We start from the raw sequence: 23,931 nt of genomic DNA, 5'->3' as shown, positions 1-23,931 counted from the left end.
TGCCGTCTATCGCCTCAAGAGCCAGTGGGGAACCTCGAGGCTGCAGAGGAATGGAATTGGCGGCAGCGAACACACTATCAATGAACAAACCACCAGCACCAGAGTCCACCAACGCCTGGGTCGTCACCGAGCCCCCGACCCAGGAGAGGACAACAGTGATCAGTGGTTTGTCAACACGGGAAACCGGGGACGAGGAGACTCCACCCAAGATCTGCCCCCGACAGGATCTCAGGTGCGAGCGTTTCCCGGACGGTTCGGACATGCCAACCGAAAATGCCCACCGAGACCACAGTACATGCATCGGCCCTCGCGTCTCCGGAGTAACCTCTCCCCCTCGGACAGGCGAGCAAACCCCAGCTGCATGGGTTCACCCCCAGACAAGTCATCCCCAGGAGGCGTGGGAGGAGAGGGAGGCACGGGTGGGACAGCAAACGTAGGCACCAATCTGTTAGAAGACCTCCGCAGGCTCTCCTTAAAGGAAGGTCTCTCCCTGAGTCTGGTGTCAATCAAAATCAGGAAAGAAATAAGAGACTCGAGCTCCACTGGTAGGTCCTTAGCTGCAACCTCATCCTTCAAGGCATCCGAGAGACCATGAGAGAAAGCAGCGACCAGAGCCTCATTATTCCAGCCCACCTCTGCTGCCAGGGTACGAAACTCAATGGCGTATTCAGCTACGGATCGTGAACCCTGTCTGATGGACATAAGGAGCTTCGCAGCAGAGGCAGCACGAGCCGGCACATCGAATACCTTCCGAAGAGAAGCAACAAAACCGGAAAACTCGGCAACCACCGGATTGTTGTTCTCCCATAAAGGGCTGGCCCAGGCCAAGGCCTTGTCCGAGAGCAGCGAGATCAAGAAGCCCACCTTTGATCTCTCAGTAGGAAAGGCATGTGGCAGCAACTCAAAATAAATGCCCACCTGGTTAAGGAAACCTCGGCACTGAGTTGGCTCTCCCCCAAAGCGCTGTGGAAGGGGGGCAGAACCGATCATACCCCGAGACACCGCAGGCGCAGCAACAGGTGTCGGGGTAGACTCTGGCGCAACAACCGGAGCGGCAGTAGGAGCGGGCCCAGGAGCGACAACCGACCCATCGGCAACGGAAGCGAAATGAGCCGTGCGTTCAAGCAGGGTTTGCAACGCCACAGCGAACCGACCCAACAGGTGATCCTGCTGATCAAGTCTGGCAACCAGCGTAGGTAGCGAGGATGGCCCTGTACCGTCAGAATTCATGGCTTGGTCCTAATGTCATGGAACCATGAACCAGACGTACAACAAGAGATAAGTGGAAATAAGAAGGCTTTATTGAAATCAAGCTGTAAGCAAAAGTCCAAACGGATGGCTAAACCGAAGCAGGGTCTTGCGTAGCCAGAGGTCAGGAACCAGAAGGGTAGTCAGACGAAGCCTGGATCAGGAACCAGCAGGGTAGTCAGACGAAGCCAGGATCAGGAACCAGCGGGGTAGTCAGACGAGGCCAGGATCAGGAACCAGAAGCAGCAGCAGTCTTAGAAGCATGTGAACACAGGAGGACCAAGCAAGGAACTGAAGCCACAGACCTCCTATATATATGAGCTAGGCATCCAGCTCCTCCCAGTGGGAAGGAGAAGCCGCAGGGTGGGAGGCTACAAGAAACCCAGAAACCAAGATGGCCGCCAGCACATGTCAAACGAAGGAGAACAGCAAGAAGGTAAGACCATGACACCAATGTGCGCTTGTACTCGCGCATCTTCCTATCACGCTCCAGTGCAGGAAGTAAGGTGGGCACATTGTCTTTGTACCAAGGATCCAGCAGGGTGGCAACCCAGTAGTTCGCACACTTTAAAATGTGGGCAACTCTGCTGTTGTTGCGCAGGCACTGCTGCATGTTGTCGCTCATGTGTGCCAGGCTGCCCAGTGGTAAGTGTAAGGCCGATTCATTGGCCTGTATTTGTGGGAGGGGCTTGGCCACCTACTTCAACGGCCGGCGCCCTCCCACAAACGTACGTAGTGCAGAGTCCTTGGAAGCGTGCGCTCGTACCTGGCAGTCCTGTTGGTGGATCGGGTAAGTGCAGGCAGGAGTGCGGTGGTCGGCCCTTTGGTACGTAGGGGCCGCCATACGCTGCGTCTGGTTCACCCCTCCTGCCCGTTTCTACATGCGGCACCTCGTCAGCCTCTGGGGGGGGGGGGGGATGGAGCCACGCTTACGGCACCCCCCTCCTCCACCGCCCAGGCTCGTGCTCGGCACCGCTCTCCGGCGGGGGGCGGAGCCAGTGGTCACATGAGGGCCAAACTCCCCGCCCGCTCCCGCCCCCCTCTTCTCGGCCGGTACACAGCCTGCGCTGCCTCGCTCCCTCACCTGGTGGGCAGCGCAGACAGCTGTGGATCGGCGACACATACACTTCCCCAATTGCCAGGGGGCGCATTTTTCTCCCCACGCGGTGGAGATGCCCAGCCGGCGGGGGGCGGCCCCTCGTGGAGTAGGGGGGCACCCCCGCACTGGGCACCCCATCAGGGAGTGGTGCGCCCCCCACGTGGCACGTCTCACACAGAAGGGGGGAGGCACGTCTGATTAGGCCTCCCCCTATGCCAGGGGGCAGCTCCGTTTCCCCACGCGGTGGAGGTGCCCAGCCGGCGGGAGGCGGCCCCCCATGGAGTAAGGGGGGCACCCCCGCACTGGGCACCCCATCAGGGACCGGTGAGGCCCCCCACGCGGCACGCTTAGCCTCGGCAAGATGGGGCCCTCGTCGCCAGGGGCCCCCCTGGGCCGACCTCATGCCTGAGGGCTGCGCTGCTCCCCACGCGGCAGAAGTGCTCAGCCGGCGGACGGCGCCACCCAGGGACAGAGAGGGCCCCGCACTGAGCACCCTGTCAGGGACATGCGTCAGCTCTCCACGTGGCACTCGTCTCATGTTTGCAGGGATTGTCAGCCGTTGCCAATATCCATCCCCACGTGGTTCATGGTACCAGGGAACTCCGCGTTCCCCACGCGGTTACCATGGAGCACGGCGGTGCAGGCAACTGCTCGCTCCCCGCCCACATTAAAGTCTGGCACGGGCCGCCGTGCCGCCTAGATAGGTAGGGGTTTTTTCCATCATCAACGCAATGCAGAGAAGAGAAAAAAAAAACAAAAAAAAAAAAACACCCTCTCCCACCAGTCACCATACCTCCCCTCACGTACACGTCCTGGTATTGAGCCTCACGCATTGACTGGTTCTTTTGCATTTGTTTCCGTTGTTGTTTTCCAGGTTCTGTACAGTGGTTAGTCTGAGAGAAGTTGGTGGGATCTCAATTGATTTTTCCTTGGCTACCAAGGTAGTGAGGTACACGTCGGGGGATGGGAAGTGGTTGGCCTCAGGCTGGGGTCTCATGTGTTTTTTTGTCAACGCACAGGTCATTTTTCATTTCATTTCACTTCCGTGAAGTCAGTGTATAGGGATTCTCAGTTGGTAAGTACGTCGGGTCTCCTTGCATGGACTCCCGGGTGGCGGTTCCTGGCCATTCCTTCACGGCTCTTCTGGTTCAGTGTGCATACCTCACGGCAATTGTTCACTTTTCTGTACGTGGTTAGACAGCTGCACGGGTGCCAGCGACCATCAGGCTAGTCGGTCATGTTACGTTACTCTTTCCACAGCCGCTATGTCACGTGCTTCGGACATTGTCGACGCGTCGGTGGACGAGGTCGTAGCACAGACATCCGAGAGGGGCAGCACACCGTCCCTACGTGCTTGGACAATTCCTAGGCTGATGGCGGAGTTGACAAAGCGGGGCGTTCCTTTCCCGGCAACCGCTAGGAAAGCTGAACTATATCGGCTGTGGAGAGACTCCCTGGCACCCAGCGCCAATGATCCCCCTGCAACTACGATGCAAACATCGCTGACTCAGATACACGTCATGCTAAACAGTCTGACGTCGGCCGTCACATCCATGCAGGCGAGGTTGGAGTCCATCGAGGCTCGCAGCACAGTCGCACCAGTTGCCTCCCTCGATGTTCCGGTCGCCTCCACCTCCGCCATAGCAGACATTCGTTCTGCCCAGTCCGTCCCTAACGTGACTCCCTCCCACTATGTCCCGCTCAACATCAGGAAGGACATCCTGGAGGGTAGGGATGTCAATCTTGCGTCTCTACTCATAGCATCTAGGGACCTCTCCGATAACAGGGTTATAGCTTGTGGAGAAGTGTCGGTGGTACTAAGGAGCCGCGACCACCGGCTCAACCGCAAATTGTCCATCCCGGAATTCGTTATGGCATTTAGTCTTTTCAGGGATGTCATTTGCACTGCCAGGCCGGACAGGAGGGAGGAACTAGACCATTATCTCTTCAGGGTCACAGAGTTGGGTCATAGGTATGGAGGAACCGCGTTCTACGACTACCACTGCTCATTTGCAGCTAAGGCGGCAGCGGCTCTCTCCCAGTTTCAGCACGTCACTGACTGGTCCAACCTGGACACTGAGCTTTTCTGCAGACACTTTGCAGGTCTGAAGGCTCCCTCCTGTTCCGCCTGTCAATCTATCTTCCACTCGGTTGAGTGGTGCGACAAGTCCGCCGTCAGCACGGCATCCTACCCATCCAGCTCGGCAGCTGGTCCTCTTGAGGTCTTCAGGCCCCCCAGCTCAGTAGACAAGCTGGGCCGGCCCATCATTCAGCTTGGAAGGGCACAGATATGCAACAACTTTAATTACGCCTGTTGTAACTTCGGGCAGTGCCGGTTGTTGCATATCTGTACCAATTGTTTCAGGGCCCACCCCCGAGTGGCATGCTCATTAAAATCCGTAAAAAGCTACATGAGTGTGGTCAATATCAGCCGGTTACAAGAATTCTTGCAAGGCCACCACAACCCGGGGTTTGTTCAGTTCCTGGTGACAGGATTTCAGGAGGGTTTCCACACGGGACTGATCACGACTCCAGAGTCCACACACGAGTGCAAAAACCTTCAGTCAGCCGAAAGAAATCCCGCCTCGGTAGACGCACTGATAGAAGCCGAGTTGAGCAAGGGGTTCTTAATCGGTCCCTTTGGTGTGCCCCCTTTTCAACGCTGGAGAGTCAGTCCCGTGGGGGTAGTCACAGGCAAGTTCAGCGGGAAGGAGAGACTCATCATCGACTTGTCGGCCCCACACGGCTCCCAGGTCCCCAGCCTCAACTCCCTCATTCCTTCGGAGGAAGTGGGCATGAGATATGCCTCGATAGACCAGGCTATCGCTATCATCATGAAAACGGGCCCAGGGTCCTGGCTGTCCAAAGCCGACATATCGGATGCCTTCAAGCTGCTTCCCATCATGCCAGCCCTCTGGCAGTGGCACGGCATCAAGTGGAAAGGCCTGTACTATTTCTCCACTAAGCTCACCTTCGGTTCCAAGAGTAGCCCCTGGCTCTTCGATCAGTTGGCTCAGGCACTCCACTGGATCCTGGAACACGTAGTCCTCTGTGAATTTGTCATCCACTACCTGGATGACTTCCTGCTGATTGAGAGGCCAGGGGCACTCCCCCTAGGGCTGGGCAAGTTACTCAGGTGCTTTTCCCAATTAGATGTCCCGGTGTCCCCCAAGAAAGTAGAAGGCCCGGCCACAGTCATCACCTATCTTGGCATCGAATTAGATTCCCAGCGCATGCTAGCTAGATTGCCGGCGGACAAGTTAACAAGGATCAGAGGAGTCATTCACAGGTTCGCAGTCACGACCGTGGTCACTAAGGCGGACCTTCAGTCTCTTCTGGGCATGTTGAACTTCGCCATGCGCATCATCCCACAGGGCAGAGCTTTCATATCCCGCCTACTCGCGCTCTTGAGTTCCGCCCCAGAACAGGACAGCCCGGTGTGCTTGGACAGTCAAGCCCTAGCGGACCTCCACATGTGGGATCATTTCCTGAGCCAGTGGAACGGGGTCTCCTTATTTGTACCCGAGCTGTCGTGTCAGTCGCCTACAGTCTTTTCAGATGCAGCTGCGGGCTCAGGGTTTGCCGCCATTTTCGGCACCCACTGGGTGGCAGACGCATGGCCTGCCGAGGTGGGACAAATCCCAGGCTTCCTCCAGACCTCGGCGCTGTTCGAGCTGTACCCCATTGTGGTAGCCGCCCACATTTGGGGCAAGTTTTGGGCACGTCAGTCTGTTCTGTTCGTGACTGACAACACAGCCGTAGTGGACATTCTCAATAGTGGACTGTCGAAATCTAGTCAAGTCATGTGTTTTCTCAGACGGTTAGTGCAGCTCTCCCTGCAACACCACTTTCATATTTTTAGTGCGCATGTGCCAGGTGCGCAGAACGGGGCTGCTGACGCCTTGTCGAGGGCTAACTTCTCCCGTTTCTTCCAGATAATGCCAGAGGCAGATGCGACAGGCGCCACCATCCCTCCTCTCGAGTCCTTAAGGCTAGTGTAGCCGACCACCTTGGGACGGCCCACGCTCTAATACACCATTCCCTCTCGCCTAACACGACCAGGGCGTACAACACCGGGTGGAAGACGTTCTGCAAGTTTCGAGGAGAATGTCCTCAGGAGGACTCCAGTTTTCCAGAGTACATCCTGGCGTTCATCGGGTATTGCCACTCTGTACGCAAGCTCTCCCACGCTACAGTGAGGTCATACCTGGCGGGAGTGCAACACTTTCTCTCTCTTGGCCACCCTGAGCTAGCATCAGTGTTCACCTTACACACTGTCAAAGCCGCCCTCAAGGGTTTGAGCAAGTGCGGGCCTCAAAGCCAAGTACGCAGGCAGCCGGTCACCGGCCCTCTTTTCCGCAAACTGTCTGATGCCTTGGACGGTAATCCTTTCGGGGTTTTGGCCAGCCTGGTACTTAAATCCGCCATCTACTTGGCCTTCTACGGCTTCCTGAGACCTGGGGAGTTTACCTGTTCACCAGGCAGCGACAATTTCCTCACGGTCAGCCAACTGGTCCAGAACTCCGACGGGTTCACATTGCTGCTCAAGACGTCTAAGACCTCCCAGTTGGGACCCCCTGTCCAGATATCCTACTTTCCCACAGCACATCAATGGTGTCCCGTCACGGTGCTTCGTCGGTTGCGGTTCGCCTTGTCCGGGGCCGGACCGAACAGTCCTCTGTTACCCTTCGGGGTGGTGCCGCTCACCACCCAGCAGTTCATATCCCACATTAGGTCACTAGTGGCCAGCACGGGCGGCGACCCTGCCACCATTTCGGGCCATTCGTTCCGCATAGGCGCGGCATCCGCGGCCTCCAAGAACCGAGTGCCTGCGCATGTCATTCAGAAACTGGGGCGTTGGCACTCGTCTTGTTTCAACCGTTACATACCACACCCTGAAACCGAAATGTCGGCAGCCTTTCAAACTTTAGCTTTGTAACGTCTTTGCAATAAAACACTTCTGCCTACCAGTATGTCTTTTGCCCTCTTTCAGGCGTCCCTCCACGACACGGTCACGGCACAACTCTGACCGCTTAGGGGTAGGGTAGCTCAGGTAGGACAGACACGTACTTGGTTGCCACGACCACAAGGACAAGCTGTCCTCTGTGGGAGGCGTATCGTCATCGTACTGCGTTTCACCCCAGCCATGCACCAGTGATGGGCCCGAGCTGCATTGGGTGCCACCCCGCTGTGAACATGCTTCATCCTCATACTCCTCCACCTCATCCTCATCCTCCTCGTCCTCAAGTAGTGGGCCCTGTCTGGGCACATTTGTACCTGGCCTCTGCTGTTGCAAAAAACCTCCCTTTGAGTCACTTCTAAGAGACTGGCCTGAAAGTGCTAAAAATGACCCCTCTTCCTCCTCCTCCTGGGCCACCTCCTCTTCCATCATCACCCTAAGTGTTTTCTCAAGGATACATAGAAGTGGTATTGTAACGCTGATAACAGCGTCATTGCCACTGGCCATGTTGGTGGAGTACTCGAAACAGCGCAACAGGGCACACAGGTCTCGCATGGAGGCCCAGTCATTGGTGGTGCTGTTCCGCAGTGCGACTGACCCGTGCGTGCTGCAGCTGAAACTCCACTACGGCCTGCTGCTGCTCGCACAGTCTGTCCAGTATGTGCAAGGTGGAGTTCCACCTGGTGGGCACGTCGCATATGTGGCGGTGAGTGGGAAGGCCGAAGTTACGCTGCAGCGGCAGGTTGTGAACGCCGGAAGCGCGCACAGACGGCCCGCACTTTATGCAGCAGCTCTGAATGAACTGGTCTGAATGGTCTGTTGTTCAATACCCCGCCACAACTCCTGTGCGGTGTGGGGCCTGTCCCCCAAACATATGAGTTTCAGAATGGCCTGCCAACGTTTACCCCGGGCTGTGCTGAAGTTGGTGGTGAAGGTGTGTGGCTGACTGGATGAGCAGGTGGAAGAAGAGGAGGAGGAAGCCAAGTAGGAGGAGGAGGCTACAGGAGGCAAAGAATGTTGCCCTGTGATCCTTGGCGGCGGAAGGACGTGCGCCAAAAAAGCTCTCCGCCTGGGGCCCAGCCGCCACTACATTTAGCCAGTGTGCAGTTAGGGAGATATAGCGTCCCTGGCCGTGCTTACTGGTCCACGTATCTGTGGTTAGATGGACCTTGCCACAGATGGCGTTGCACAGTGCACACTTGATTTTATCGGATACTTGGTTGTGCAGGGAGGGCACCGCTCTCTTGGAGAAGTAGTGACGGCTGGGAACAACATACTGTGGGACAGCAAGCAACATGAGCTGACAGCATTTCATAGGCCAGTAGTTTAGAAATGCTGGAATTCTTGGCCAGGGATCGAGGGTGGCTAGGTGGGAATTGATGCTTTCCCTCAAATGTTTGTGAGATGGAGAGCTGAACGCTGCCGTATGACATGGTGGAGATGCTTGGTGACGGAGGTGGTGGTGTTGGTGGTACATCCCCTGTTTGCTGGGCGGCAGGTGCCAACGTTCCTCCCGAGGCAGAGGAAGAGGCCGAGGCGGCAGCAGCAGAAGAGGTAGCAGGGGGAACCAGAGTGAGTTCCTTGTTTTTAAGGTGTTTACTCCACTGCAGTTCATGCTTTGCATGCAGAGGCCTGGTCATGCAAGTTGTGCTAAAGTTCAGAACGTTAATGCCTCACTTCAGGCTCTGATGGCACAGCGTGCAAACCACTCGGGTCTTGTCATCAGCACATTGTTTGAAGAACTGCCATGCCAGGGAACTCCTTGAAGCTGCCTTTGGGGTGCTCGGTCCCAGGTGGCGGTGGCCAGTAGCAGGCAAACTGTCTTGGTGGCGGGTGTTCTGCTTTTGCCCCCTGCTCCCTCTTTTGCTACGCTGTTGGCTCGGTCTCAACACTGCCTCTTCCTCTGAACTCTGAAAGTCAGTGGCACGACCTTCATTCCATGTGGGGTCTAGGACCTCATCGTCCCCTGCATCGTCTTCCAATCAGTCTTCCTCCCTGACCTCCTATTCAGTCTGCACACTGCAGAAAGACGCAGCAGTTGGCACCTGTGTTTCGTCATCATTAGAGACGTGCTGTGGTGGTATTCCCATGTCCTCATCATCAGGAAACATAAGTGGTTGTGCGTCAGTGCATTCTATGTCTTCCACCGCTGGGGAAGGGCTAGGTGGATGCCCTTGGAAAACCCTGCCAGCAGAGTCTTCAAACAGCATAAGAGACTGCTGCATAACTTGAGGCTCAGACAGTTTCCCTGATATGCATGAGGGTGATGTGACAGACTGATGGGCCTGGTTTTCAGGCGCCATCTGTGCGCTTTCTGCAGAAGACTGGGTGGGAGATAATGTGAACGTGCTGGATCCACTGTCGGCCACCCAATTGACTAATGCCTGTACCTTCTCAGGCCTTACCATCCTTCGAACGGCATTGGGCCCCACCAAATATTGCTGTAAATTCTGGTGGCTACTGGGACCTGAGGTAGTTGGTTCACTAGGACGTGTGGCTGTGGCAGAATGGCCACATCCTCTCCCAGCACCAGAGGGTCCACTAACACCACCACGACCATGTCCATGTCCCTTACTAGATGTTTTCCTCATTGTTACTATACACCACAATAAGAAAAAAAATATTTGGCCCAATGTATTGAATTTAAATTCAGGCCTTTTTTTTACAGGGACCTAACACTATCTGGCTATCTATTTAGGTACCGTATTACACTAATACAGGCACAGCAGTAACCGCAGATTTAGCTAAATATAAATTGTAGGCCTAGTATTTAGCCCCTGGATGAAAAGTATCACTTTTACAGACAGAATTAGACTTGGAAATGCACAGTGGCGTGTGAAGTTATTGAGGATGACCCTATCAGCACCTTCAATGTAATATACCCTTTTATGGATAGATTTTAACTTGGCTTGATACAGCAGAAACCACTGATTTAGGAAATTGCTAAGTTAGGAATTGTATTTCAACCCAGAAAAAAATATATCCTTTGCCAGACAGCAGACAGTATTACAATTGGCTAGCCACAGCTGAAACACCAGATTTAGGGTACTATTTTGGCAATTGTATTTCACCCCTCAATAAATTAGCAAGCACAGCCAAGCCCCTGATGTAGGATATAGCAAAAAAAACAAAAACACACTATTGATGGTTAAATGTATTTGGTGGCAGCTTGTGCTGGCGCACCATAAGACACAAAATGGCTGCCGATCACCCCAGAAAAAAGTGACAGAAAAACGCTCTGGGCAGCCTAAAAACAGTGAGAAATTAAATAGCAGAGGTTGAATGATTCACAGCTGTAGATCGATCACTTCATTAAGTGTTTTGGAAGAGTAAATCCCTGCCTAATCTCGCCCTAACAGCAGCAGCTGCATCCTATCCCTACACTAATCAGAGCAGAGTGACGTGCGGCGCTACGTGACTCCAGCTTAAATAGAGGCTGGGTCACATGCTGCACTGGCCAATCACAGCCATGCCAATAGTAGGCATGGCTGTGATGGCCTCTTGGGGCAAGTAGTATGAAGTTTCCTGGTATGTTTGCACAAGCTGTTCATTTGTTTGTCACGATAAGAGACGTCTCTTAGCGAACTTGCAATGCCTCAGGCTCTTGTTTTTCTCCCATCTCTGTTTAAATTTCATGTTTACGTTTTATGGTTAGCGGTGTTTAGTGTTATGTATGCACGTGCTTCGGATTTCTAATGTCTATACTTTCAACGCCTGTTGGCAGTTATGTTCCTTAGGCCACCTTCTAGCCAATCCAATCATTGAAGTCTCTGCATGTCCTATCAGGTCCGGCTTACGTTTTAATTACTTATCGTCACCGCAACGTCATCCCTCTGGACTTATGATTGATCCGGCCTCATGGCTCCGGGGGCCCCTTGACTGTTTTTCATGTTTTGTTTTGTTAGGGGTACGACATGGTTGTAGGCTGGTTAGTGTCCCAGGTTTGCTGTTGGAGGGGGTCATGGTTATGCGAGTCCCCAAGGCATTCTGGTACTGCATAAGTGGTTTAAAAAAAAACAAACAAATATAAGAGGCTCACCCGAGTGGCTGTTCGCTTATAGGACCTCACGATTGGCATCGGCACTTGTAGTTCGCACGACCACCTGATACTTTTTTCCGCCATATGAGTCTCGCACGCATGGCTCCCGCCACATAGGACTCGCACGCATGGCTCCCTCCACATGGGACTCGCACGCATGGCTCCCGCCACATGGGACTCGCACGCATGGCTCCCGCCACAAAGGACTCGCACGCATGGCTCCCGCCACATGGGACTCGCACGCATGGCTCCCGCCACATGGGACTCGCACGCATGGCTCCCGCCACATGGGACTCGCACGCATGGCTCCCGCCACATGGGACTCGCACGCATGGCTCCCGCCACATGGGACTCGCACGCATGGCTCCCGCCACATGGGACTCGCGCGCATGGCTCCCGCCACATGGGACTCGCACGCATGGCTCCCGCCACATGGGACTCGCACGCATGGCTCCCGCCACATGGGACTCGCACGCATGGCTCCCTCCACATGGGACTCGCACGCATGGCTCCCGCCACATGGGACTCGCACGCATGGCTCCCTCTACATGGGACTCGCACGCATGGCTCCCTCCACATGGGACTCGCACGCATGGCTCCCGCCACAAGGGACTCGCACGCATGGCTCCCGCCACACGGGACTCGCACGCATGGCTCCCTCCACACGGGACTCGCACGCATGGCTCCCTCCACACGGGACTCGCACGCATGGCTCCCTCCACACGGGACTCGCACGCATGGCTCCCGCCACACGGGACTCGCACGCATGGCTCCCGCCACACGGGACTCGCACGCATGGCTCCCGCCACACGGGACTCGCACGCATGGCTCCCGCCACACGGGACTCGCACGCATGGCTCCCGCCACACGGGACTCGCACGCATGGCTCCCGCCACACGGGACTCGCACGCATGGCTCCCGCCACACGGGACTCGCACGCATGGCTCCCGCCACACGGGACTCGCACGCATGGCTCCCGCCACACGGGACTCGCACGCATGGCTCCCGCCACACGGGACTCGCACGCATGGCTCCCGCCACACGGGACTCGCACGCATGGCTCCCGCCACACGGGACTCGCACGCATGGCTCCCGCCACACGGGACTCGCACGCATGGCTCCCGCCACACGGGACTCGCACGCATGGCTCCCGCCACACGGGACTCGCACGCATGGCTCCCTCCACACGGGACTCGCACGCATGGCTCCCGCCACACGGGACTCGCACGCATGGCTCCCGCCACACGGGACTCGCACGCATGGCTCCCTCCACACGGGACTCGCACGCATGGCTCCCGCCACACGGGACTCGCACGCATGGCTCCCGCCACACGGGACTCGCACGCATGGCTCCCGCCACACGGGACTCGCACGCATGGCTCCCGCCACACGGGACTCGCACGCATGGCTCCCGCCACACGGGACTCGCACGCATGGCTCCCGCCACACGGGACTCGCACGCATGCCGCCACACGGGACTCGCACGCATGGCTTCCGCCACACGGGACTCGCACGCATGGCTCCCTCCACACGGGACTCGCACGCATGGCTCCCGCCACATGGGACTCGAACGCATGGCTCCCTCCACATGGGACTCGCACGCATGGCTCCCTCCACATGGGACTCGCACGCATGGCTCCCTCCACACGGGACTCGCACGCATGGCTCCCGCCACACGGGACTCGCACGCATGGCTCCCGCCACACGGGACTCGCACGCATGGCTTCCGCCACACGGGACTCGCACGCATGGCTCCCTCCACATGGGACTCGCACGCATGGCTCCCTCCACATGGGACTCGCACGCATGTCTCCCTCCACATGGGACTCGCACGCATGGCTCCCTCCACATGGGACTCGCACGCATGGCTCCCGCCACACGGGACTCGCACGCATGGCTCCCTCCACACGGGACTCGCACGCATGGCTCCCTCCACACGGGACTCGCACGCATGGCTCCCGCCACACGGGACTCGCACGCATGGCTCCCGCCACACGGGACTCGCACGCATGGCTCCCGCCACACGGGACTCGCACGCATGGCTCCCGCCACACGGGACTCGCACGCATGGCTCCCTCCACACGGGACTCGCACGCATGGCTCCCTCCACACGGGACTCGCACGCATGGCTCCCTCCACACGGGACTCGCACGCATGGCTCCCGCCACACGGGACTCGCACGCATGGCTCCCGCCACACGGGACTCGCACGCATGGCTCCCGCCACACGGGACTCGCACGCATGGCTCCCTCCACACGGGACTCGCACGCATGGCTCCCGCCACACGGGACTCGCACGCATGGCTCCCGCCACACGGGACTCGCACGCATGGCTCCCGCCACACGGGACTCGCACGCATGGCTCCCGCCACACGGGACTCGCACGCATGGCTCCCGCCACACGGGACTCGCACGCATGGCTCCCGCCACACGGGACTCGCACGCATGGCTTCCGCAACACGGGACTCGCACGCATGGCTCCCGCCACACGGGACTCGCACGCATGGCTCCCGCCACACGGGACTCGCACGCATGGCTTCCGCCACATGGGACTCGCACGCATGGCTCCCTCCACATGGGACTCGCACGCATGGCTCCCGCCACATGGGACTCGCACGCATGGCTCCCTCCACATGGGACTCGCACGCATGGCTCCCTCCACACGGGACTCGCACGCATGGCTCCCGCCACACGGGACTCGCACGCATGGCTCCCTCCACACGGGACTCGCACGCATGGCTCCCTCCACACGGGACTCGCACGCATGGCTCCCTCCACACGGGACTCGCACGCATGGCTCCCTCCACATGGGACTCGCACGCATGGCTCCCGCCACACGGGACTCGCACGCATGGCTCCCGCCACACGGGACTCGCACGCATGGCTCCCGCCACACGGGACTCGCACGCATGGCTCCCGCCACACGGGACTCGCACGCATGGCTCCCTCCACACGGGACTCGCACGCATGGCTCCCGCCACACGGGACTCGCACGCATGGCTCCCTCCACACGGGACTCGCACGCATGGCTCCCGCCACACGGGACTCGCACGCATGGCTCCCGCCACACGGGACTCGTACGCATGGCTCCCTCCACACGGGACTCGCACGCATGGCTCCCGCCACACGGGACTCGCACGCATGGCTCCCGCCACACGGGACTCGTACGCATGGCTCCCTCCACACGGGACTCGCACGCATGGCTCCCGCCACACGGGACTCGCACGCATGGCTCCCGCCACACGGGACTCGCACGCATGGCTCCCGCCACACGGGACTCGCACGCATGGCTCCCGCCACACGGGACTCGCACGCATGGCTCCCGCCACACGGGACTCGCACGCATGGCTCCCGCCACACGGGACTCGCACGCATGGCTCCCGCCACATGGGACTCGCACGCATGGCTCCCGCCACATGGGACTCGCACGCATGGCTCCCGCCACATGGGACTCGCACGCATGGCTCCCGCCACATGGGACTCGCACGCATGGCTCCCTCCACATGGGACTCGCACGCATGGCTCCCTCCACATGGGACTCGCACGCATGGCTCCCTCCACATGGGACTCGCACGCATGGCTCCCGCCACACGGGACTCGCACGCATGGCTCCCGCCACAAGGGACTCGCACGCATGGCTCCCGCCACAAGGAACTCGCTGGAGTGACTACAACCACGTTAAATCGGGTTTTGGACAAGGTTCAGCATTTCCTCACGGTAGAAGATTCGGATAGTAGGTCGGTCTTCACGTCTCAAGCGTTAAAGCAATTCTCAGGGGCACACAGTAGAACAACGCGCAGACCACAGTTAGCAGATAGCTGTTGTCTGGGGAACTATTCAAGGATTCTCTTCCTATCTACATAGTTCTTTTGGCCCTCATCCCTGCATAGTCTAGGCAGTTAGGTTTCGGTCCCACGATCTCCTGAGGCTGGGGCATTGCCAGTACTCGCACTAGAACCAAAACTTTACAAGGTTCACTTGGTTTTCATGATCCATTTCACAATGTATTCCCGGTCCTCCATTCCGCTTTGGGGCAGTATCCGCAATATTGAGCATCATGTCTCTGGCCTTCTCATCCACAAGATGGGTTGTAGGTCTCATTCTAGCCTTGCCTCATACACCCCAAATTTTTTGCTCTAGATCCCTGACACCTTGCAGTTGGCATGGGGATTAGTTTGCACATGCCATTAGAGTTCCTTTTCTACCCTACTTGGCTTGGTTTTTGCCCACTTACAGGCCTACCCACGATCATGGCTTAGGGCACACAACAAGCCATTTAGTCAGGTCAGCTAAGACACACCTAGCTGGGTTAGGTTGTTCCCGTTGTTTCTCTCCTTAGGGTTCTTCGGATATCTCTTGGCCGTAGCCATGACCACAAGTTGGTAAGGCTGATTAGTCAGCCTGCATTTGTGGGAGGGGCGGAGGCTCTTCAGATACGAGCCACAGTCTCACTCACAGGCGTTTGTTCTCAGGTGCCCCACCCTCCCTCCCTTATCTTCTCATTTCCACAGGGTATGCCCACTTACAGGCCTATCCACGATCATGGCTTAGGGCACGCAACAAGCCATTCAGTCTGGTCAGCTAAGACACGCCTAGCTGGGTTAGGTTGTTCCTGTTGCTTCTCTCCTTAGGGTTCTTTGGATATCTCTTGTCCGTAGCCATGACCACAACTACTATAAATATATATATTTTTTTTAAATAAAGGCATGTTTTAAAGTCTACAAACAATATACAGGTGTAACTTCTGGTATCAGCGCAATACCTATACTACTGTACCCACAGTGGTGCATAACCTGTGGTTCAGGGGTTACATGCTGCTAGACATACTATTCTGTGCATCCCTCAACCAAATGGACACATTACTGATGACTGTGTAGTCATGCCTGGGTGCACCATATATTAAGAGAATTGGGTTCTTTTACATCTGTTTTCTACACCAGAAAGGATTATATGAGGTAGAAAGGTGTCTGTCTATGGATACGGCAATAGCCTCCTGCTGGTAAAACTGGCTAAACCAGTGATTTATGAGCCAGATGCCAACCATACCTGTAGCCGTTTTGAATATATCAACACATGTCCAATACATTGAAACTACTGAATATGATTATTGCACATTACTAATATGGTTACTATGACTCCTCGCTGTTGTTCCTTATTTACTTGGCCTCCCTTACCTCATGCATGACCATTTAAACATAGCTAGTGATGCCATATGCAGAGCTACACTGGGCTACTCATTAATATGGATATACAACACATATTACACTAGTAGGACCGTGATTGGCTGGGGACACAGACATGTTTGGTGTAGTCAATGGAATGCTAATATTGCACCCTTATAGGGTGCACTCACACTGAGCAGAATTTTAAGCAACAAAATCTGCAGGTGCAGATATCTTGAAGTTTTGTAAACTTCACTCATATCTAGCAATGGCGCTCGTAGGCAGAGACAACATAGCATGTCTCTAGTAGTCCATTTTGAATCCCTCTCAGAAGTTCTAAAAAAAACTATTGACTTACTAGGATGGAAGAATTATCCTCCGGCTAGCCTTACCAAACCCCCTCCTATCCAATAACCACACTGAAACCTTCTTGGTTTGGTAAAATGACCATTGCGGCCAACTTTATTATACACACACAATAATAATAATAACAATAATACTAACAAGCATTTTAACACATACTTCAACCTTATGAGCCACTGTACCGTAACAAGGATCCTGGAGGGCAACCCAAACAAGCGGTATCTTCCTTAAACATCTCTCCTTATACTTCAAGGTTACCCTTGGCCGCACTCACCGACCCAAGGGCACCAAATCCTTGAAGTATCCATGTATCTCCTCCTGTAGGCCTTTTAGCCCAAACAGGAGCCCCATCCTCGGCAATCACCATCCACATGAGATACAGGCTCCAACATGTCCTGCATCTCTTAAACCATTGTATTGCTCCCCCAGGATCCCATATCAATCAGCCACCATTCCATCGTTGTCACTTATACCCCCCTTTCCAAAACAAGGGCGGGAGGGCGGGAAACACTCTAGCTAACACTGCCTACTGACTCACAAACTCCACCCCCAACCTATATACTGCCCGCGAACTTGCTACTCCTCCCCATTGACCTGAACCTCACCCCCAACACAATTCCTCCCAGTAACCCTTTCCTAGCCTGCGGTCTTCCCCCTAAGTCAAGACGCACTCCACTATGTCTGCGCCACTTTCCATTGCTATTATGACTTACTAGGATGGAAGAATTATCCTCCGGCTAGCCTTACCAAACCCCCTCCTATCCAATAACCACACTGAAACCTTCTTGGTTTGGTAAAATGACCATTACGGCCAACTTTATTATACACACACAATAATAATAATAACAATAATACTAACAAGCATTTTAACACATACTTCAACCTTATGAGCCACTGTACCGTAACAAGGATCCTGGAGGGCAACCCAAACAAGCGGTATCTTCCTTAAACATCTCTCCTTATACTTCAAGGTTACCCTTGGCCGCACTCACCGACCCAAGGGCACCAAATCCTTGAAGTATCCATGTATCTCCTCCTGTAGGCCTTTTAGCCCAAACAGGAGCCCCATCCTCGGCAATCACCATCCACATGAGATACAGGCTCCAACATGTCCTGCATTTCTTAAACCATTGTATTGCTCCCCCAGGATCCCATATCAATCAGCCACCAGACGACCACTGATGACACCTCACCTGTGGGCGTCCCGCCACACCCTCAGGGCCGTCTCCAGACCCTCCTGAATGCCTAACGCCCACATATCAATCCCTACATCGTTAAGATGCACACCATCGGATCTCAAGAATTGAGGCGAAGCAGCCTCCAATTCCAGATGTCGCACCACCAGACCACCCTGTCTGCGAACAAAACGTCCCACCTCCTTGTTCAACTTGGCCCGCACCTTATTGAGCCGCTCTACCGACCTGGCAAACCGCCAACTGCTCCTCGCAACCACCTCTGACCACACCACCAGCAAATCCGGAAAATCCGACATCAAACGCAAAACATCCAACTTAATATCCCGTATCACATCACGGGACCTCCGAACCCCCAAATCATTTCCCCCCGCATGAAGAACTAAGATATCAGGCGGACGATCTAACAGCACGTTGGTATGGATCTCGGGCAAAACGCGCCCCCAGAGAAGCCCCCTCAAACCAATCCACCGGACCAGCAAATCCTCCATCGGAAAACCCAATTGACGCCCGTTCCGCCGCACATCAGCTCGCAAGGCCCCCCAATAGACATACGAATGCCCGAAAATCCATGCCAAGCAAGGCACCGCCCCTGCAAAAGAAACAAACAGAGTCAAAATAGCACCGCAAACTCCAAATCAAGAAAGAACAGACACAAACAAACTCTCTCCTGCAAAACTATAACAGATGAGGCCTGACATAGGACCGAAAACAATCGGACTCCCAGCGCCCGATACGCTTTATAACCTCCTCCCCCAAGCCCCACCTAGCAGCCTCAGTCGCGGCACCAATCCTGAACGAATGAGACGCAAATTCCGCAGCAGGAAGACCCGCGGCAGACAAACATTTTCTGAAGACAGCCACAAACTGGAAACGCGACAACCGCGAACCATCCCTATGAACCAGCAACACACCCGAACCGCCAGGACGCAGCTCCAAAAACTCCGTCACACAACGCACGGGACAAAAAACTGACCCCAACAACGGCCGAAGCCACAAAACCACACCCTTACCGTCCTGATCAGTCTTAGACTTGCGGAGCAGACATCTCAAAGCACCGTCCACAACCCAAACATCCTCCCACAACAAACCACCACCACCCATGCGACTAGCTGCAACCAACTCCGATATACGAAAAGCCCCGAAAAAGGCCAACGCAAAAGCCGCCCTAAACAAACACACTTCATACGCCGACACACAAACGGACTCAGCCACCTTCCATAGCATCTGGAACACGCCAAACGAAACCGGTCTACGACTATCCTTCTTCAACGCGCCACGACGGTAACCCTTTAAAGCTTGCCGCACCATAAAACATTTTGACACTTCCGCCATTCCCCGCAAGCGCAGCCAGAAGGCAACAGCTGCCACCCTCTTAGATGCAACCGAGAATGACAAACCCGCAGCATAAGACTGACCCACCCAAAAAACTAATAACGTTCGAAAATCCTCCACTGAACTACTACAACCTACCTGCTCGACCAACTCCTCCCACAACGCCCACACTGATGAGTAAGCCGACCACGTACCTCTACTAAGAGACTGCCTAATCAAGCCTGCCGACACCCCAAGGCCACGTTCCAGAGCCACTGGGGGCAAGGCAACCCCTGTAAATCGGCACCCGGCGCCAAACCGCGGAAACGATCCCACTGAAAACGAGAAAGGGAATCGGCGAGTGAATTATACGCTCCAGGAACATGAACCGCAACAAAACATGCATTCAACTGCAAACCCCGCAATACAAGATGCCTCAGTAAATTCAACACCGGAGGCGAGTTCGCCGTTTGGCTATTGATCGCCTGCACCACACCCATATTGTCACAGTAGAAACGAACACGCCGGTTCATAAGCCAGTCCCCCCACAACTCAGTAGCCAGAACAATAGGAAACAGCTCCAACAACGCCAAGTTAGTAAGAAAACCCGCCTGCCTCCACTCAACCGGCCACGCCCCCGCACTCCATTGTCCCTTACAAAAAACACCATATCCACGCGAACCCGATGCATCGGAGAATAATTCCAAATCCACATTACTAATCCCTGCCTCCATCCACATAGACCGCCCATTGTACTCCGACAGAAACGTCTCCCACACCGCCAAATAATCCTTGTAAACGCAAGGTAAACGCAAGTAATAAAAAGGGGCGGTAACCCCCGCCGTCGCAAGCACCAAACGACGACAAAAAACCCGCCCCATCGGCAGGATGCGACACGCGAAGTTCAGTTTACCCAAAACCGATTGAACCCGCTTAAGCTGAACCTTCTTCGCCTTTTCGCAAAAACACAACCTCTTCCAACAGATCCGACACCTTGTTATCAGGCAAACGACATTCCATAGCCACGCTGTCAATCTCGATACCCAAAAACTTTATAACCGTGGCAGGTCCTTCCGTCTTATCCGCCGCCAGCGGGATACCGAAGCGCGCCGCAACTCTTTCCATCGTATGCAACAACCCAGCCGGACCCAAAAACAAAAAATCATCCAGGTAGTGCAAAACCGAACTCCATCCCGCCTCCTGCTTCACCACCCACTCCAAAAAAGAACTGAACGATTCAAACAGTGAACACGAAACCGCACAACCCATCGGCAAACAACAATCAACGTAATAACTGCCCTCCCACTGAAAACCAAGCAAATGCACGCTATCGGGATGAATAGGTAACAAACTAAAAGCGGCCTCGATGTCCGTTTTCGCAAGCAGGGCCCCCTGCCCAAAACGCCGGACCCACCGTACTGCCTCATCAAAAGACGTGTACGAAACAGAACACAACTCGTCCGCTATACCATCATTCACCGACCCTCCTAACGGATAGGACAAGTGATGGATAAGCCGAAACTTATTAGGCTCCTTCTTAGAGACTAAGCCCAAAGGCGAAACCCACAAATCCGGCAACGGACACACAGAAAAAGGACCCACCACCCTTCCGACGGAGACCTCCCCTTCAATCTTATCTCTCACAACCGCCGGGTGGCGCAGCGCAGATGACAAATTCCGGAGTGCCCGTTGCGGCCCAACCAAACCGCACGGAATAACAAAACCCTTCGTAAACCCCGCCAACATCAACTGCGCCACCGCCCTATCTGGATACTTCCTTAAATAGGGCTCCATCTCTTCCACCCTTTACCGGCGTCACCCCTCTTCTGCACAACCTCGGGTCCCTTACCCTTGCCGCGCTTGAAACACCGCGACAAGCTATGGGAGCCGCCGCAACCGGAGCACTCGTGCTTGTACCGGCAATCAGACAAGAACCTGCAATGCCCTTCGTTGTACTGCCAGCAACATCCCTTCCTACTGCCCCCATGCGACTCCGAGGCCGAGGCGCCCCCGGCCGCTCCACGAAAGGGCTGAGGGCCCATCCTAGGTGCCGCCATCAATCGCATCCACAGACCAATGTCCTTATGGTCCCAACGAATGCTAGGCCTGACCGCCTTCCGCTGCCGGAACTGCTTGTCATACCGCAGCCACGCAACACCCCCATACGTCCGATGCGCCTCACCAATAGCATCCATATAGCAAAAGAGCGCAGAGCAGTGCTCAGGCGCCTTTTCCCCAACAACGCTAGCCAAAATAGCAAAGGCTTGAAGCCAATTTTGAAAGGTACGCGGGATAAGCCTGTACCGCCTCCTCTCTTGCTCCTCCTTTTTACTCTCATCCGGCTTACCCCTATCCAAATTAAATTTCTCTAACGGAAGCTATGAAAAAATTTCCACGGATTCATCCTTCCATATCTTATCCTTCACCTCCTGCTTCAAGTGAGCCCCCAGCGGCCCCTCAAAACACACATAAATCTCCCCTTTCGCTGCATCTGCCAACCGCACGCCATCACCCATGTCACCCCTAACGCCCGCAACCGCCTCAGACCCCTGGGCACCAGCCGCCACACCGTCCGCCCCCATGAAACCCCGCACAGGCCCCAGTCCCAATGCCCCCGCCTGCGCCGGAGCCCAAACCGGCACCGGGGACACAGCAGATCCCGTACCCAGCCTTGATAACAACGATAACATGCCTGACAACACATCACGCACCAAAACATCAGAACCCCCCGCAGCATGAGAAGCAGCAACCCCACCCCCCCCCAACAATGTTCTGACCCGTCGATCTCTCACCTGGCCGTCCCCGGATCACGTCACCGGCAGCCGCAGAACTCCTTCCAGGTGACCTCAGTAGTGCGTCCATCCCGCACGGCATGGCGTCGTCCTCCAGAGGAAAGTCCACAGCGCCTGCCGCCAATTCTTCCCTTGGGCCGACTTCTCCTTCTTCCAATGGTGACATCCCTCCGTCACCCTGCAACTGCAGTTGACCGTCCTCCGCTAAATTGACTGCAGCACAGGCCTCATCACCAGGCCGCATATTGTCTCCACCGCCTCCCATCACAATTCCGGGCCCCACAGCCGGAGGGCTGCGAGCCGCATCAAGCGCCAAGACACCAGGAGACGGAGCCACAGCCACAGTCCCTGCCGTGCTGCAATGCCGCCGCCCCACCGCCAGGGGGCGCGACGCATCCACGCTCCTATCAGTTCCTCCCTGTCCACTCATACCAGCGCTTGAAGGCCGCCGACCGGAAGCCGCCGGCCGCGGCGCAGAAGACCTCTCCTACCCGACCGATGAAAGGCCCAGGCTACCGGACCGCCCGACCGCGCTGCTCCTCCTCTCAAACGGTAAGGCCGCCAGGGATCGCTCCGCACCACGCCGCACCTGTGCAGAGACACCCGCCTGACCGCGCTCCCTTCCTCCCGCCGCCTGAGAGACAGGGCCAGCAGCATCCCGCCCTTCAGCCGCAGACCTGCCTCGCGCCGACATACTCCTCCCGCTGCGTCTGGGCGCCGGGCCGGGCCCCGGCACCGCAGACTGCAGCGGAGGGGCCATAGGGGGGCTTCTAATGCGACGACGTACCCTCGGCGTCGGTTCCGGACTCAGGCGCTCTGGGGGAACCGACCTCCTGGACCTGTGCGGACGCGCCGGCAAGGCCGCCGTAGAAGGGGGGATCAACGCTGCTTGTATGGTCTGCTGCAAGCGCTCAGCTCCATGCACCTGAACCGCAGCCCGGACCGCTTCCAACAACTCCTCCAGCGACGACATCTTGGCCCTAAACACTCTAGCTAACACTGCCAACTGACTCACAAACTCCACCCCCAACCTATATACTGCCCGCGAACTTGCTACTCCTCCCCATTGACCTGAACCTCACCCCCAACACAATTCCTCCCAGTAACCCTTTCCTAGCCTGCGGTCTTCCCCCTAAGTCAAGACGCACTCCACTATGTCTGCGCCACGTTCCATTGCTATTATTTTTGGAAAAGTAATATTAGTTTGGGACTCTCCACCTTGGGTGGGCACAAGCTATCAGTGCTCTGAAATGTGCAGTCAACTACCATACATGGAATGAGAGGGACTGTAGTACCATGTTTCTCCGAAAATAAGACAGGGTCTTATATAATTTTTTTCTCCGAAAAAAGGGTTAGGGCTTATTATCAGGGTAGGGCTTATTTTGGGTCCATGAACAACAATCATACATTAATGCTTGGACAAAAAAATCTAGATTTATTCAAATACAGTATAATCATAGTGGGTTGCACAGTACTACGGTATGAGACCGGTACAGTACTCTGGCAGGCAATGCCACACTTCTTTCTGGTACCGTACGTACACTACCCCTGAGCCCCTAGGCAGCAATGTGTATGGTAAGTTACCAAGGAGATCCGGCGCGAGAGATGACAAGGTGCTGATTGGTGAAGGAGGGGGAGGGAGCAGGATGCACTCACCACCAATCAGCACCTCCAGCTCCAGGCAGCAGAGAGGAAAAGGACATCCTCCTGCTTCCTCATTCAGGTACGGTAGGGGTAAGCTAGCGAAGTGCAGGCTGGCGGC

This window comes from Bufo gargarizans, chromosome 5 (assembly GCF_014858855.1).
Source record: "Bufo gargarizans isolate SCDJY-AF-19 chromosome 5, ASM1485885v1, whole genome shotgun sequence".
Lineage (NCBI taxonomy): Eukaryota > Metazoa > Chordata > Amphibia > Anura > Bufonidae > Bufo > Bufo gargarizans.
The sequence above is the reverse complement of the archived record's forward strand: the minus strand, read 5'-3'. Positions refer to the sequence as shown.